Source organism: Somniosus microcephalus, chromosome 7 (assembly GCF_052327205.1).
Source record: "Somniosus microcephalus isolate GS21.2 chromosome 7, FLI_Smic_1.0, whole genome shotgun sequence".
NCBI classification, from domain to species: domain Eukaryota; kingdom Metazoa; phylum Chordata; class Chondrichthyes; order Squaliformes; family Somniosidae; genus Somniosus; species Somniosus microcephalus.
The window spans coordinates 268,049,692-268,068,932 of NC_140993.1; the positions used below are offsets into that span (position 1 = coordinate 268,049,692).

The following is a 19,241-nucleotide window of genomic DNA, read 5'->3' on the forward strand; positions in this document are numbered from 1 at the left end:
AAGGCCTTTTGTTTTCCCGTCTTTCCCTAACTGTCTCAGACAGTTACTGAAAGCAGATTTTAACAGACACTGAGCTATCGTAATCTGATAAATATAATGAGACTCAGGTATTCTGACCATCCATCTATGTGTGCACATAAAGATCTCAGAGAAATATCTTAAATGTGCACAAGGTAGACAGTTTTTTTTGCAGCACAATGCACACAAATGTTTCTCATAAAATCCACACCAATCACTTTGATTACTAGATTTTGCATGCTTTCAACAGACAGTCCTGTAACCACTGGACGTTCTGAATATAAAAAATGAAATAGCTCATCACAGATTTCAACATTTAATAAGCCATACAAAACAAGAACAGATAAATGTTTAAGTTACAGATACTATCTCATCATTCTGGTTAAATAGTAGGCTGGCTACGAGTGACCTCATGATCCTCTAACAAGGGGGAAAAAAATCCAGTTTTGATGGAATTCAGAACAAAGGAACAAGTAACATTTATTGGCAGTATGAACGAGCGCTTCACTTGTGTTTTTTTCATTTGTGCTCGGCATGTGCTTTAGGCCTTCTCCTTGAACCTTGTACTGATGGTGCCCCCTACAATGGCATTAGGTAAGAAATTCCAGGATTATAACCCAGGGATAATGAAGGAGTAGTGATATATGTGCAAGTCAGGATGGAAATAAGCAACAGATCCCTAGCACTTGATCACAGTAAGTTGGTGGGGAGGTGGAGGATAAATCCATAAAAACTAAGCAAGACATTACCAAAGATAAACAATCCATCTTCTACACCAAAATAGTAGCAAAGGATGTGAGCAATTAGTTACCATCAGAGCCAATGTGCCATAAAATACATCACCCTGAGCAGGTAGATCTAACTTGTAATGTATGAAGCAATGAGGGTTTGTTTTGCACATTACAGAATAGAGATCACTCATTACCATCATAGGATAAGGAACCACGCTCGTATCATCCAAACAGGAACGCAGGCTATTGTGCTGAAACAAATCTTTTCTTCAAACATATAATTGTTTAAGTCTTCCAAGCTTTAGAGACATCAGATGTTTTTGACAAGTTTCTTTTATATTTAAAAAAACCAGTAGATATAATTTGCGGAAAAACTTACCGTTTATATACATATGTCTTCAATGTAGAAAAATGTCACAAGGTGCTTCACAGGGGCGTAAACAAAAGAAATGCACCCCAAACCAAAGGAGGAGATATTAGGAGGAATAACAAAAAGCTTGGGGTAAGAGGTAGGCTTGATTGGGATTTGAGAGGGGGGGGGCAGAAGCAGAGGGATTGAGGGAGGGAATTCCAGAGTATGGGACCTAGGAGGCTGAAGGCAATGGTAGGGTGAAGGGAGAGGGGTATGCACAAGAGGTCAGAGTTAGAGGAACTGAGAGTTCAGAGAGAGGAAGTTGTAGTCCTGACTGAGGCTACAGAGACAGGGAGGGGTGAGGCCACGGAGGAATTTGAACACAAGGATGTGAGAATTTTTAAAATGCCAATGTAGGTCAGTGAGCAAAGGGGTGCTGGGTGTACAGGACTTGGTGCAGGATAGGATACCAGCAGCAGAGTTTTGGATGAGCGAAAGTTAATGGAGGTGTAAGATGGGAGACCAACCAGGGGAGCATTGGAACAGCTGAATCTGGAGGTGACAAAGTCATGGATGAGGGTTTTCACAGCAAATGGGCTGAGGTAGGCACAGAGGCAGGTGATGTTTTGGAGGTGGAGGTCTTTGTGATGGAGAGGGTATGGGGTGGGCAATTCAGCCAGTGGTCGAATACGACGCAGAGGTTGCGAACAGTCTGGTTCAGTCAGAGGCAGTGGCCGGGGTGGGGGGATGGAATCGGTGGCAAAAGTATGGAGTTTGTGACAAGGTCCGAGGACAATGGCTTCAGTCTTTCCAGAAATTGCAGCTCATCCAAGACCAGATGTCGGACAAGCAGTCTGACAACACAGTGGCAGTGAAAGGGTCGAGAGAGGTGGTCGAGAGGTAGAGCTGGGTGTTGTCAATGTGGAGCTGACCCCATGGCTGCGGATGATGCCGCCAAGGACTGTGATGTAGATGAAGAAAAGGAACGGGCCAAGAATAGATGCTTGGGGGACTCCAGAGGCCACCGTCTCTGACTGAACCAGACTGTTTGCAACCTCGGCATCATATTCAACCACTGGCTGAGTTGCCCACCCCATACCCTCTCCATCACAAAGACCTCCACCTCCAAAACATCAGCTGCCTCTGTGCCTACCTCAGCCCATTTGCTGTGGAAACCCTCATCCAAACCCTTTGGAAGAGAAGCCATTGCTGGACATGCTCTGGCAACAATTGGAACCGAGCAAAAGCAGTCCCGCTGAGCTGCACAACAAAGGAGAGGTGTTGGAGGAGGATGGTGTGGTCAACTGTGTCAAAGGCTGTAGAGAGGTTAAGGAGGGATAATGGAGCACAGCCACAGAGGATGTCATTTGTGACTTTGGTTTCAGTGGTATGGCAGGGGCCAAAACCCGATTGGAGAGATTCAAATGTGGAGTTGCAGAAGAGGCAGGCACAGATGTGAAAGACGACAACGTGCTCTAGGACTTGAGAGGAAAGGTTGGAAATGGAGCGGTAGCTTGCAAGGATAGAGGGGTTAAGGGTGGTTATTTTTGAGGAGAGTAGTGATGATAATTGTTTTGAAAGGCATGGGGACAGGAGCTGAGTAGAGGGAACCATTTCCAATGTCAGCTAGCATGGGGGCCAGGAAGGGAAGTTCAGAAAACAAACAAATATACCTTTAAAATGGATCAAAATACATTTAGTTTCATATGCAACATAATGCTTTTGTTAAACATAGTATTATCAGGATTCCTCTCCAGCCAGCTCTGCACAGGTTGCTTTCAGTCGCATCATTCAGGTTCAGCACGTACGATTAAAATGAACAGCCTCAGACCGAGAGACTTCTCAACAAGTGACACATCTGCCCACCAGTCCTACCCCTCCACAAGATAGAATATACCAGCAGGGCCTTTAACAGTCTATAAAAGAACATCAACTACCATCAACAAAAATAATACCAGTCAGTAACAGACCCAATAAACAACACACCCATATATTGTCTGTTTCAAGTTGAAGTCCACTTGTCTATAGCCAGGCTGAACTTTCTACCTTATTCTGTGTGAGGCATTATTTTGCTCATTACAAAACAAATCTGCGATACATTGCTATTTTCTTAGCACTGGGGGAGTGCTGCGTTGTCGGAGGTGCCGTCTTTTCGATGAGGTATTAATCGGAGGCTCCGTCTGCCTGTTCAGGTGGACGTAGAAGATCCTATGGCACAATTCGAAGAGCAGCTCTTCTAATGTCCTGGCCAACATTTATCCCTCAACCAACCTCGCCAATACAAATGAACTGATCATTTATCTCATTGCTGTTTGTGGGACCTTGCTGTGCACAAATTGTTTGCTGTGTTGGCCTACATATCAACTGTGACAGTACTTCAAAAGCAATTCATTGGCTGCGAAGTGCTTTGGGACATGGATGTGGAAGGTGCTATATAAATGCAAGTTTGTTCGTTATTATTTACCGACTTTGACCAAATTAATCTTTCTGCTTTCAATGCCTTGAGATTCAGACGGGGAACAAAACACACTGAATAGCAAACCATCTACTGCAAATACTGCTTGAAAACTATTCCCATCAGTACCAACCTCAAGGTGCAAGACACTTAAATGTACACACATTACTTGCTTCACTGCAAATATTGACAAGATAGATACAGATTATGCAGATATCATTTGCAGTCCCTGAATTCTGTTGGAACATTCCTTACAGTACAGGCAATTCTCATGTCCATAATCTGTCCTTAAATTCTAAAAAAACAAATCAGTCATGACCCGTTAATGTAATCTTATCATACTGCACTCAATAAGCCGACTGTAGAAATACAAGTTTTAAAAAAATCAGGATGTGAAGGTTTTTCAATATGTGGCTGGGAGTAGACGAAATTGACATCAATCCTTCATACGCCAAGTGGATTATGTATAAAATGCAATTATTTTTGTATTGAACTTTCAAAAAAGAACTGGTATCCAGGACACATCTAGGAGAAAGTATTTAACATTCACAGTACTTGCATTTCAATTTCTTCTCCATTCATATCAAACTGCCAGGTTTCTAAAATTTACCATACGTCTTCCTTCTATATTTCTTCTTAAAACATAACTTGTAGCAGAAGTAATGAAGGTACACAACAACTAAAACGGAACTCTTGCTTGTACTAATCAAATAGCAGCTAAGCAGCTGGGAGCTACTTATTGCAATGTTTACTCCGGGCCACTGATTCATGCCATTCCTTTACTTCAATGCCTCACTGCAATTTACAAAGATAGTTGTATTAAATGCATTAACACTGGGAATTGTATCATGTAAAACATGAAGACTGACTTATTTAGGAGGGAATCGAAACCTGACTTTACTCCCTTCATGTCCAAGCATTTTAAAGCAAAATTGTTGCAAGAACCATGCGTCAGTTTATTGAAAAACCAAACAAACATTTTTTTTTTTTTAAAGTCATTTAAAAAAAATGCCTGTTTATGGTCATTACTTCTGGAGGTTTATAGTAAAAAGGATCACATCTACTGATTGACCAAGCATATACTGTATCTTGATGCTACTGAAAAAATTCAAAGACCACAAGAAAACATACCTGTGGAATGCGGGAATATTGCAATTCTTTATATGTTCAATAATAACATTTATAATGTACTGTAATCCTTACTTTGCACACAAAACTGTAATTGTGCAAGCATTCAAATGTCATGGCTATAATATTTCATTTCACCAATAACATAATTGTGCAATCATTTTTGTTTACAAAAGTGCTTTACTGCAGGCCATAACACAATAAAGATTTCAAGGAACACAAATTAAGTTTTGAGTTCAAAGCCACTTTCTGAAATAAATTTTTTACAAATGCTCCAAATTAAAATGTGAAAATGGCCCAAGACGGAAGACAAGACGCCTGTTAGGGCAGTTTCTCTGGCCACCGTTCTGAGAGGTGTACAAAGAGCATACCAAGAGAAGGGACTGAAGGAGACTTTCCACACGCAGGATTTAACACTTCCAACATCCTGCTTGCCTCGGATTTTGTTTGCAGCATGCAAGGGCAGGATGGAATAAAACACAACTCTTTGAACTTGTGACCACACACATACCCTTATAAAGCAGGATTTCTTAAGTTTCTTTGTCGGGATATCACTGTATTTACAGCAGTTTCAAAGAATAAGCATATGAAGTGAAGAACTGGCTTGAAAAGTTATCCATGTTGGTCCCAATTCCCATTCATGTTCAACAGTAAAAGGATTTTTTTTTTAATGTGTGTGAAACAGCACTGAAATATTAGTAAAAGCACAAGCAGCTGTTGTAGGGATGCCTGAATAGCATGTGTGTTAGTGATCTCCCCAAAAGGCCCGTGGGCTGCGGGGACTGGGCCAGATGATGAAAAGTATAGAATCAGATTATGGGGATAGACCTGGGACATATGCCAGGAAATAGTGATGGAGCGCCAGGAATAACAAAATCAAAGTTGAGGTTTAAGACACTGAAAGTAAACAGGAAAATCTTATCCAAAAACACTTAGCAGAGCTCCTATGTAAACTCGTCATGCTGTAATTACACCCTCTGGCCAATGGCGATGCTGTAGCACCTCCCATTTCTGCAGCCTGTACCGCAGAGGCAGTCCAAATATTCCCTGCCCGCTCACCCCTGCTTCACCTGAAGACATACTATATTTTAAAAATGTTATTAAGGCTTCCACAAACATTCACTTAGAGCAGTGAAATGCACCTAACGACTAAACAAGGAAAGACTGTCATTAGCTCCTTTAATACAGCGCTTATGATCTAGCACTCTGAAAGCACTTGATGTATTGAAAGTAAATGAGATAGTAACAAAGTTGGCATGTTTGCGACTGTTTCGGTTTAGGGCAATTTACTACCAAATTGCTCCAGTGATGACAGACAATGCCCTTTCCCTATTGTTTTGTGGGATAATAATTGCAGTGTCAAATGGAATCTGGAAAGAAAGGCACAATACAAAGGGTTAGTACAGTATTGCTGCACATTCGAACCCGTCAACACTGCAGGGGTGCTTGGGACCCCACTGGATGTTGTGCAACTTCCATTTTCTGGGAATTATTTATGGACATATGAAATGACCTGACCATCAATGCACCTCCATCCATGGGCAATTCAACCTGTGCACAGCCACTCCTAGCTACTAGTAATGCTCAATGCTGGGAGGCAAAAAACTTCTGGCTAATTTGAGGTTAAACTAAGAAATTTCTCCGCAGCTCCACATAGCAAATCAAGCAAGCTCCAAGAGACCATGGTTACCCACGGTAATACGTCACTACACAAGCTTAACACTTTCAAATCCAATATTGTCCTCCCTCAGAAGCTTGTGAATTCCCTTTCGCCAATGTTGAGGTTTTCCAGGGTGCTGTGGTGAAACTGTGGCTGGATTCAAAGTAAAGCTGAATCCGCACACACAGTCAGACATGCACAGCCACGAACCCAAATAGCATACAGAAGGAGGCTACTTCAACAGCACTCCCTGAGACTTTCACTTCATTTGTGGAATTAGACCCTGGCCAAATTTAGTGTCGTTCTGCTTCTGAGAGCACAAGATAAAAAAAAGCATGAAAACTTCCATCCCTTTTATCTGGGCTGGCTTCAAACAGAGGTGAAACAGTGATAACACCCAGTCCCTTGTCATTTAATTCATTCCCTCATTCAATAGACTCTCAATGGTAGCTCTCTCACTTCTGAGTCAGAAGGTTCGGAGCTCAAGCTCCACTTCAGACAATCGAGCACATCATTTAAGCCGACACTTCAATGCAGTACTGAGGGACTGCTGCATTGTCAGAGGTGCCATCTTTCTTACGAGATGTTAAACCCTGGCCCCGACTGCCTGTTCTGGTGGACATAAAAGGTTAGAGAGCACTATTCAAACAAGAGCTGGGGAATTGTCCTGGCCAACCATTTATCCCCCAGCCAGCATCGCTAAAACAGATTATCTGGACATTTATCTCATTGCTGTTTGAGGGATCTTGCTGTGCGCAAATTGGCTGCCGCATTTCCCAACATTGCACCCGTGACTACACATCAAAAGTACTTCATTGGTTGTGAAGCACTTTGTGACACTCTGAGGTTGGTAAAGGTGCTACATAAACACCTGCTATTTCTTCTTTAAGTCACCTGTATCTCCGAGTCTTGATTTTACATGTTTTAATCTTCTTCAGCTTTGTTTACTGTCCCTTCCCAGTAACTGAAAAGTCTGCCATTTGTTGAGCCTGCATTATTTTCAAATACCCAATGAGAAGCTTTTCTTCTCTGCTCCATAATAGTCTGTGCTCGTATTTTCAAGATGATGCACACCATTACCTACAAACCATTGTTTTCCGGAGTTCAACAGGTCTGGTGTCTTTCAGCTGTCCCGGAGCCTTACTATATTTGGCTATTTAACTGTCCCCTCCCCCACAGTTCCTCACATTAAGCTCCAGCAGCATAACTCAGGCAAGTGATGGAAAGAGTACGGAGCCCTGGAGCACATTCAAATACCAGGCATCAGTCTGACTTTGGTTTAGGTACCGCAAACAGAAAAATAATCAGTAAAGTGGTTCCTTAGTACAAACAGTGATTGGCGTCTGACCCTGGACCTCATGACAATAAATCGGGTTTGCAGCCGCTAATCTTCTATCTCCAGCTTCCAGATTTAAACTAGATTTTTCTTCTATAATGTTTTGCATACCAACTTTCATGAAATTAATATATCACTTAGGATTTTCAATTCCTCCATTCTCATATCTGAAACTGGCAGCGCATCAATGGGAAATACCACAATCGTTTACATTCGGTAAGTGAACCCCATCACAACTCAGCATAAGAAGTCACATAAATATTGAAACAGCTCAGCGTTTCCACATTCCACAGCCGACCACCAAAACAGCATGAAAGTGCCATGATTATAGTAAATCTTGGATTCAATGAATCCAGTCAACAGTGAGAAACATCATGGCACCTCAAGTAACCCTATTCAGTGGCTCCAAGGGTCACTGGTACAATCCTGTGTGGCATTGGTCATTAAACATGCATTGCAAAATCACAACATAAAAATAGTGCATCTCACACTGATCAAAATATTAATGATAATTTAAAAAATGAGCAGGCCATAACAGCAACACCGTGCATCTATAAAGCACCTTTAATGTGGAAACTATCACAAGGTGTGATCAAAAAGATGGACGCCAAGCCAAAGGAGGAGATATTAGATGGGGTGACCAAAACTTTGATCAAAGAGGTGGATTTTAAAGGAGGAGAGGTTCCAGTTCATGAGGCCTAGGCAGGCGAAAGTACAGTTGCCAATGGAGGGGCAAGGGGTTGGGGAGGAATGCGCAAAGCAGGAGTTGGAGGAAAGGAGATTTTGTGTGGGGTAAACAGATAGGTAGAGGTGAGGGCATGGAGAGATTTAAATACAAGGATGACAGTTTTAAATAGAATATGAATGAGTCCAAAGTTGCAGTCCAAAGCTTTGTGGTAGGATGGAGTTGACTTATAGACAGTGTGGAGTCAGTTTGAAATGTCCACAAACCAATGTCTACATTCAGAGTCAGTTATGGAGGGTTCTCCAGGAGCTGTTTGAGGGGCAGAGTATCTGAGTGGAAATTAAAAATTGTAATTTATTTTATTTATAGTCAACTCACTTCACACAACATTTTGAAAGTGAAATGAATCAGAGTGCGGCCAACCCCCTGTGGCATTGCACATGGGGTGTCAGGACTGAGTGTGCTCTTTAGCTGAAGTGAAGGTGCGCACATTAATAGAGTCACCATTTTAAAGCCATACATTCTGTCATTATAAATTCCAGTATCCACGTTGATGATGGAAACTGCCTATGTAAACCTGTCACACTAATACAAAAGCAAAATACTGCAGATGCTGGAAATCTGAAATAAAAACAGGAAATGCTGAAAACACTCAAAACACTCAGCAGGTCAGGCAACATCTGTGGAGAGAGAAACAGAGTTAATGGGCGCGGTCTTGCCGGCCCTGGGGAGGCGGGTCTGCCGGGAAAATGGCAGAATCTAGGGACGGTTGCCCAACCCGCCCCCAACTCACCTCCGTGCCATCTTGCCAGGAAGCGGGTAGCCAACCCATGCTGGGTCCCGTCTCCTTGGAGGCGGGAAGAGGATTAGTGCCACTTATCTGCCTGTTAACAGGTAGATAACAGGCAGGCAAGAGGATTATCCCCATTTTGCCCACACAAGTGCGGGCTTCCCGAAGGCTCCGAACTCCGCCAGGGTCACCGAGGCGAGCAGTGGGTCTGCGGGGGTCGGAGGGGTGCAAAAGTGCGCTGTGAAGGTAAGTGATGGGTGTAAGTGTGGAGAGGTGAGTATGTGAGGTAAGCGGAAAGTGTTAGTAAAAGTTTACTTACCTTTGTTTCTTCCTGCAGGCTTCAAGAGTTGGGTATGTGGAGAGTCTCGCACCTCCGCGGCAGAGATGACGGATGGCCGCTCCACTCTCCAATGCAACAACCATCTCATTTCTGCTAAATAAAGAGGTTTGATGAGTCTTGATTCAAGAACTCACCAAACTACAGAGAATGGCAGTGTTTGACAGCTTCATAGAGCTGTCAAACGATGACAATTCATCTGTCAAATTTTGACAGATGAAACGTCATACGTTGACGTTCTCTGTAACCGACTTTCCCTTAATTGGCCTGCTAGGCCCACTGGGCGGGCTTAACAAGGTCAATCAAGGGAAAATAGCATGGGTTGGCCAGAAGTTGATGGAGGCGGGACTAAAACTCAACAAGTGGGAGTCCCGCCTCCAAAAGCTCCCCATTGGCAAAATCCAGCCCAATGTTTCAGGTCGACGACTTTGTGTCAGAACTGGAAAAAATTAGAGATGTAACAGATTTTAAGCAAGTGCAGGGGCAGGGAAAGGGGGGAGGGGAGGAGAGGAAAAAACAAAAAGGAAGGTCTGTGATAAGGTGGAAGCCAGGAGTGATTAAACGACAAAAGGTGTGATTGTACAATTTCTGTCACACTAACTTGTTCTCACATGGGTACGGTAGTGCACTGGTTGTGTTACTCGACTAGTAATCCAGAGGTCTGGGCTAATAATCCAGAGAATGTGACTTTGAAATTAATAATAGAAAAGTTGACAGAAAGCGCGTGCACATGTAATATTTTTAATCTATTATATAGATGGAGCTATTCACTGCAGACCGAATTTAAGTCACACTCGTACGTCATTTACTATAGTATTTTTGGCAAAACCTAACTCTGCACTGACAAAGAATACACTGACACCACATCTAGTCCATTTGCAAGATCTGACAGTAACAGAACTTCCCACCACACACAAAAGATGGATATTTGGTCAGAATGACAAGCAATAAAGAGATATTTCACACTGTTCAAAATTATCCATTCAAGCAGGAATCTCCACCTGGAGGTCCACTTTATGAAAGAAAATGTACAACACATTGTGATCAGTTTTAACATCCATTTATTTTTTTTTTAAACTTCTCTCAGAAGTAGCCAGCACTTTTGTATATTTTATAAAGCTTCTGGCACTTGCTTTCGCATGACAGTTGCCTCAATCTTATCCAACTGTTTCCTTCTAAAGCGGACTTGCTGATTGCTCTCGTACTCCAATTTCTCAGTAACACCTTTCTTGTCCTATCAGCGCTATTTCCTGATCCTATATGTTTAGAATCATTCACTACAAATCCCATTTCAGGTCCTGATTTACGCAGACTGACCTCTACCAGTGGATCAGCAGCCCAGAGGGAAGTGGTGGGAGAAAGAGTCACCTAACTGTGCAATACCAAGCGTGAAATGGCCATACAAGGGACCAATAAAATAAAACAAAGAAAACCCGGCAAAATAAAACAGATACAAATGTATTTTTTCAGCTACTAACCCACATAACGGCTGATCTATCCAATGCTCATCTGTTATTTTACTGAAGTCAGACTTTTGCCGAGTCCCATGAGCCGAGCTAAGCACAGCCCATCGCTGAGCAAAGTCGCCAGATGGTTTCATTTTAAACCTTCAAAGCTGCAAAAATGTTAAATGCGATGAGGGATATGCTGCAGAAGTACTCAGCATTGCTTGCAAGTAAATCAGAATGGTATGCAACAATAAAATTCAGATAGTGTTTAAAATAGGAAAAGAATGAAGGAATTTCTGAATGGATTATAATTTTTCTCGTCACCTTGGACAAAATTATTTTGAGTCACAAAGAGCTGCTGTTTCAAGTTTAGAATTCAAAGCCCAAGTACTCGTTTGTTTTGCTATAATAGGACTGGGCCTGCTTGTCCTCTGATTGCACCTGGCATATCGGATCAGCTGGGTGCAGCGTATGTGGGTAAAATGGGTGTAATGGGGCAGTGGGATCAGTCATGGGCGTGCGATTCTCCCTGCCCGAATTTCATTAATGCGCTGCACCCAGGTGATCTCTTACACTTAAATGCAATGAGAGAAACATCTGCCCCATATCTGCATCTTTCTCAACACCGCTCAGTAAGTCTTTACAAAGTTATTGGCATTTGAGAAATATACGTAGTAAGCAGTCAATAGTTATTTATAACTCAACTTCACAGAATAACGAACTGAAATGATCTGAATACAACCCATCATGTCCGCCACGATAGCTGAAGCAATTTTAGATTTTTTTCCCCATTCATAGAAACTTTACTGTCATTAAATTGGAACGTGCTCATCTCCTTAAATACCACTAAGCGCAAATGGAAAACTATCACCAAGTTACCTCTTGTAGAATCAATCAACATTGACTCCGGACCCCATGAAGTCTCATGGCATCAGGTCAAAAATGGGCAAGGATTGTAATCCTGACTACCACCTACCGCCATTCCTCAGCTGATGAATCAGTTTTCCTCCATGTTGAACACTTGGAAGAAGCTTTGAGTGCATCAAGGACACAGAATGTACTTTGGGTGGGGGACTTCAATGTCCATCACCAAGAGTGGCTCAGTAGCACCACTACTGACCGAGTCCTGAAGGACATAGCTGCCAGACTGGGTTTGCGGCAGGTGGTGAGAGAACTAGCACAAGGGAAAAACCCTACTTGACGTCGTCCTCACCAATCTACCTGTCGCAGATGCATGGCAGTATTGGTAGGATTGACCACCGCATAGTCCTTGTGAAGACGAAGTCCTGTCTTCACATAGAGGACACCCTCCATCGTGTTGTGTGGCACTACCACTGTGCTAAATGGGATAGATTCAGAATAGATCTAGCAGCTCAAAACTGGTCATCCATGAGGTGCTGTGCGCCTTCAGCAGCAGCAGAATTGTGTCCTACCACAACCTCATGGCCCGGCAAATCCCTCAATCTACCATTGCCATCAAACCAGGCGACCAACCCTGGTTCAATGAGAAGCGTGGAAGAGCAACACCAGGCATACCTGAAAATATGAGGTTTCAACCTGATGAAGCTACAACACAGGACTACATGCATGCTAAACAGCAGAAGCAGCATGCTATAGACAGAGCTAAGCAATCCCACAACCAACAGATCAGATCAAAGCTCTGCAGTCCTGCCACATCCAGTCGTGAATGGTAGTGGACCATTAAACAACTGGTGGGAGGAGGAGGCTCAATGAATACCCCCATCCTCAACGATGGCAGAGCCCAGCACCCGAGTGCAAAAGTCAAGGCTGAAGTGTTTGCAACCACCTTCAGCCAGAAGTGCCGAGAGGATGATGCATCTCGGCCAATTCGATTCACTCCACGTGATATCAAGTCATGGCTGAGCGTACTGGATACAGAAAAGGCCATGGGCCCCAACATCACCTGGTTGTAGTGCTGAAGACTTGTGCTCCAGAACTAGCCATGCCTCTAGTCAAGCTGTTCCAGTATAGCTACAACACTGGCATCTACCTAACAAAGTGGAAAATTGCCCAGGTATGTTCTGTCCACAAAAAGCAAGACGAATCCAATCCAGCTAATTATCGCCACATCAGTCTACTCTCAATCGTCAGCAAAGTAAAGGAAGGTGTCGTCAACAGTGCTATCAAGCGGCACTTACTCACCAATAACCTGCTCACCGACGCTCAGTTTGGGTTCCACCGGGACCACTTGGCTCCAGACCTCATTACAGCCTACATCCAAACATGAACATAAGAACTGAATTCCAGAGGTGAGGTGAGAGTGACTGCTCTTGACATCAAGGCAGCATTTGACCAAGTGTGGCACCAAGGAACCCTAGTAAAACTGAAGTCAATGAGAATCAGGGGGAAAACACTCCACTGGCTGGAGTCATACCTAGCACAAAGGAAGATGGTTGTGGTTGTTGGAGGTCAATCATCTCAGCCCCAGGACACCACTGCAGGAGTTCCTCAGGGCAGTGTCCTAGGCCCAACCATCTTCAGCGGTTTCATCAATGACCTTCCCTCCATCATAAGGTCAATAGTGGGAATGTTTGCTGATGATTGCAGTGTTAGTTTCATTCGCAATTCCTCAGATAATGAAGCAGTCCATGCCCGCATGTCGCAAAACCTGGGCAACATCCAGGCTTGGGCTGATGGTGGCAAGTAACATTCGCACTGTATAAGTGCCAGGCAATGACTATCTCCAACAAGAGACAGTCTAACCACCTCCCCTTGACATTCAATGGCATTACCATCATCAAATCCCCCCATCAATATCCTGGGAGTCATCATTGACCAGAAACTTAACTAGATCAGCCACATAAATATTGTGGCTACAAGAGCAGGTCAGAGGCTGGGTATTCTGTGACAAGTGACTCACCTCCTGACTCCCTAGAGCCTCTTCACCACAAGTCAGGAGTGTGACAGAATACTCTCCACTTGCCTGGATGAGTGCAGCTCCAACAACACTCAAGAAGCTTGACACCATCCAGGACAAATCAGCCCTCTTGATTGGCACCCCATCCACTGCCTTAAACATTCACTCCCTCCACCTCCGGTGCACCGTGGCTGCAGTGTGTACCGTCTACAAGATGCACTGCAGCAACTTGCCAATGCTTCTTCGACAGCACCTTCCAAACCCACAACCTGTACCAACTAGAAGGACAAGGGCAGCAGGCGCATGGGAACACCACCACCTCCATGTTCATTTCCAAGTCACACGCCATCCTGACTTGGAAATATATCGCTGTTCCTTCATCGTCGCTAGGTCAAAATCCTGGAACTTCCTCCCTAACAGCACTGCAGAAGTACCTTCACCACACGGACTGCAGTGGTTCAAGAGGTTGGCTCACCACCACCTTCTCAAGGGGCAATTAGGGATGGGCAATAAATGTTGGCCTTGCCAGCGACGCCCACATTCAGTGAATGAATAAAAAGAAAAGCAGTGTTTGTGTTGATGTGTAATTAAACGCACTCGCGTCAATTCATTTTTGCATTAATTTCCTAAGTTTATGACTGCAAGCCAGCCAGTCACACTTGGAAAATTTGATATTCACTTAGTTATGTTCCATTGGGTTAGACGAAGATAAAAATAATTTGCACAAAGCTATATTTATACGTAATTAGGCTGCCCAGAATTACACTCAAGGATCAGGATTTTAGGAAGACCCACACATATCAGAGCAACAGTCAAATAGCCTTTGAAGGTTAGGAATTTGTTGGTCTCTCTCGGGTAATAATTTGTTCCTCACTTGGTGATGCATTATGCAAATCTGGCTGATCTATTGCACACATCAGGATCCCAGTGTGCCTTGTGTTAATATAGATGAAACCATCACTCTCGGTGAAATAATTTCTTTCTCTTGACAGGTTAAAGATTTTTTTTTAAATTTCCTTTCCAGTTCATAGTTCTTTGAGGAGGGAATTATTGATATTGTATTCAGTATCAGTTGCTCATATTTCAAAATGACAAATGTCCAGTGAATAATAAAAATGCCTAGAGAGCCATTCCTTACTCCTAGGTTTTCATTCTTATTATCTGAAAAGGCACCAAAGGCTCTTTCAGAAAGGAGGCTAGAATTACATTTTGTTGGGCTCTGTACTTTCAAAACTATCTAGACAGTGGAATTTACAAGCATTCAAATCCTTCTATTGTAAGGAGTATAATTACCTGCTACTTTCATGGTAGTCCCCTGAGAGAGTGATTTCCCCCCTTTGTTGTGGTAGACGATTATATAACAAATCAATGTTAATGGCTTTTTTTTAAAGAACAGAATGGGGTGTCACGTATAGCCGTTACAATTACCAGTGTTCAATCACATGTATTCAAAACCCCGCACATAAAGGCCAGCATAAAAGAAATAATTACCCTGGACAAGATTAAACAGGAAGACTGATAATGCTACTAAGAGAACCTTTCAAACTTTCAGACAACATAAAGCTAACTCATATTTTTCCTATCATCACTGAGACAAGGAGATAAGACTATCATTTCCTTCTAATGATCCAAGTAAATAGTTTTATTGTGCTAGTGGATAATTACCAGCATTATAGCTATCTATAAGTTCCCAACATCTATAGCTATCTGTCAAAATAGTTATGTAAATACTATGCATGTCCGGAAGGAATTAAATCTTGAGGGAGGCCTAGCCAGTTAATTGAAACAAAAGTATAGCACAGCATTGCATAAATTATTTTATACTCTACAGTTTCTTTGAGGTTTATTTCCCTAGCAAACACCATTGTGGAAGCAGCATCACCCTAAAGACTGCAGCAGTTCAAGAAGAAAGCTCGCCAATACCTGGTCAAGGTAACTCGGGATGGGCAACACACGTGGCCTTGCCAGTGTCACTCATAGCCTGCATTACAAAAAATGCACAAAAACTAGAGTACTGCTGTTAGAAGGGAGGAGCTGTTTTTAAAAGTTAACATACCTTACAAAGAAATATATTTTCCAGTGGGCTTTTCTTGAATGTATATTTTTCCAAAAACATTAATGCAGAAAAAAAAATTGAATCAAAAAATTCAGGGGTGTGTGGTACAGTGCTCTATAAATCAAGTAGCTGCCACCTTGAATCCTTGACACAATCTCAACTGCCGCAGTTTGGAGGACTGTGTGCAGTTTAAGGCTCCATGCTATAGGAAGGATGTTGAGGCAATGGAGAGGGCACAGCACATATTCACTAGGATGCTGCCTGACATGAGGAAATACAAATATGAAGATGACTTTGAAAAACTGGGGCTGTTTTGTCAGAACAGAGGAGATTAAGGGGTCATTTGACAGAGGTGTTTAAAATTATGAAGGGATGGGACAAGGTAGATAGTGATTCCAGTGATTGTGGGGTCTAGATCATGGGGCCATAGATACAAGATTAAAGGTAAGAGATTTAGGACAGAGGGCAGGAGAATCGTTTTTCTTTACACAGAGGGCTGTTTGGCTGAGGCTTGATAACAGCATTAATGCAGTGGTAACAGAAAAACTATTTCCTCTGGTGTGGGAATCCAGAACAAGGGGCCATAAACCTTAAAATTAGAGCTAGGCCGTTCAGGAGTGAACTCAGGAAGCACTTCTTCACACAAAGGGTCGTGGAAATCAGGAACGCTCTCCCTGTGGATGCTGAGGGTCAATTGAAACTTTCAAGACTGAGATAGAAAGATTTTTGCTGGGTAAGGGTATCAAAGGATAAGGAGCAAAGGCGGGTAAATGGAGTTGAAGTACAGATCAGCCTTGATCTAATTGAAGGACAGAACAGGCTCGAGGGGTTGAATGATCTACTCCTGTTCCTATCTTCCTGGATTATCTAGCCATTATCACATTGCTGTTTGTGGGCCTTTACTGTGCGCAAACTGGCTACTGCATTTCCCTACATTACAATAGTTAGTACGCTTCAAAAGTACTTCATTGGTTGTAAAGTGCTTTGGGACATCCTGAAATTGTGAAAAGTGCGATATAAATGCAAGTTCTTTCTTCTTTTAGTATCCCACCAACTGAAGCACAATTGCCAGTGACATGCAACAACTTGAAAGGGAGAACTCCCAGAAGCTCACTTGGACCACCCACGAACTTCTAAAATTGTTTAATGTTAGGTGATTGACTAACATTAAAATTGAAGCAGCATTTTGATGCCACTCAGCACAGCTCTGCATCTGGATACATGTTTGTTTGCATAGATCTATGCCTTGCGTTGCCTGACCAGTGATCTACAGCCTGCGGTATCACTCGGCACCGACAGCTCCACAAGCAGGTACTGGTGTTGCGGTATACTGGGTGGGGTGGTCAGTAATGGCCTCAGCAGAAACGACCAGCTGCTTCGCTAGAGGTGTGTGCAAGCTGCCTACAAGACCCGCTTCCATCAAGGGCGCTTTGGCCAGCTTGGGTCCAGCAGCTGGAACCAGGTGCATGGGGCAGCTTTGAACTGGCAGCAAGAGCAGAGAAATGGGGGGAAATGCTGGAGAGGCAGTATATTTAAACTTCAGAAAAGCTATCAACAGTATAATTTTCTATTATCCACAAGTTTCCATTCATTGCCAGAGAGGTCTCTTCTGTTATGGCCGATAACCGAGGGTCTTAACCGTAATTTGTTACAGATAGGATGCAACAATCAAGTGCACGTTGAGTAAATGATGTGTTGGCCAACAGACTGCAAAGTGCCCTTCCTTGTACTGGTATTACATCGATAGGTGCTGAAATCAATGGCATTCTGGACACACGCGCAACAGTATAACCTGCAGACAGAAGGGGCTCGGTGACAGTGGGGAGGTCCCCGCAGCTCCCAACAGCAGCAGGCTCCACGCTGGCAGCGCCAGGCATCGGTCAATGGCTGATTGGCTGTGGGGTGCTGGGCGATGCAGAAAAAGTCAATTATGTCTGTGAGCAAACAAGAGCCAGGCACAGAGAGAAAGATGTCACAAGCAGCAGAGCAAGAAACAGCAAAGAGTACAGCAGATAAAAGGCAAAGGGTGACTTAGAAGGGAAATAGAATTGAAACAGAGTCAAACAGTAAGTAATGCAAACGCATCGTAATAAACTTAGATCAAAACTTTCCTGTATACAGCCAAGAAAATTCAACAAAAACAATTTCAATCATTTTCTTGGCCACAAAAGGATGTTGATTTCCAACACCTTTCCCAAGTGCCACCTCAGGCTAAATCTGATTTTGTAACACTTCAACGTGATCCTGAGCTGAATTTCCTTGCCCACGTTTGTTTCATCACCAACACAGCCTTCTTCCATCTTGGAAAGTTGCCAGCCTCCAGCCCTACTGCTAGCAAGGCTCTAATCCATACTGGTATCATCCCAAGGTTTGACTTCTTAAAGGATGATCAGTGTTTAGAATAATTCACCAAGCAGAATACTGGAGTCAGGAATACTGGGGACAATCAAAGTTCAGCTGGATGCCGGACTGGGAGAGGTAGGGGTTACAATGGGCCAAAGTGGCTTTTTCTCATCCTCAGCTTTTCTCATGTTCTCCTGCACATAGAAGAAAGCCAACTAAACATAGAGGAAAAATAGGAAACAAATGGTATTGAGGAACTGTCTAACCACAACACGGGGGTAGTGCTCTGTCAGTAGTCCCATTATACCCTCACTGAAGCACAGCTGCCTCATATCTAGAATGATTTAGTGAATAGATCTCACCTGGCAAATTTTAATCACAGGCTGGCTTACCCTCCGAGTTTTCATTCTTTCATTTTTTTTTTAAATGTCTCTCCATTGCCCAGCAAAGTTCAATTCGAGGTAAACCAGATGACTTTTTCCATTGTTCCCTAAATCTGTTCCAGATGACTCTGCCCTTTCCAGCCCTTTTGTTTTCACTATGTGGCCAGGACTATAATGATGGCTGTAATACACACTAGAGGAATGAATAAAACTATCGGTACTGTACTTTAGAACTACATATTTGTCGAGAGTCAACACACAGTTGCGCGCTCTTGCCTGATCATAAATCTACATTGTTTGTTATATTTCAAGTGAATTTTGGACACAATATTATTCATTTGAAAGACTTGGAGCCATTACAGAGTTTTACACTGAGCCATGGAATCTATGAGGAGGAAGACATGAACTTGCGCTTGGGTATTTCTAAAATCTGACTGCTTTCCTGCTGTTCAATTTTATCGGTGTTAGAGCATCACTGCTGGTTGGGTACTGGCATCAAAGGCCGAATGGAGGAGTTGATTCCGGCTATCAACCAGTTCCAACTCAGCTAGTGCTGTAACAAAAAGCATTACAATAGGAGGTGAACTATACCCATTAACAAACACAGCATAAAAAGTCTCAACTACACTAGCAGACAGCGA

At 43.0% G+C, this 19,241-nt stretch overlaps 1 protein-coding gene across 9 annotated transcripts in view; it reads right to left on the bottom strand.

Moving 5' to 3' along the window:
- The window catches only part of bbs9 (Bardet-Biedl syndrome 9), a 479,777-nt gene that overhangs the window by 325,672 nt on the left and 134,864 nt on the right, over positions 1 to 19,241 (bottom strand). The window lies entirely within an intron of this gene.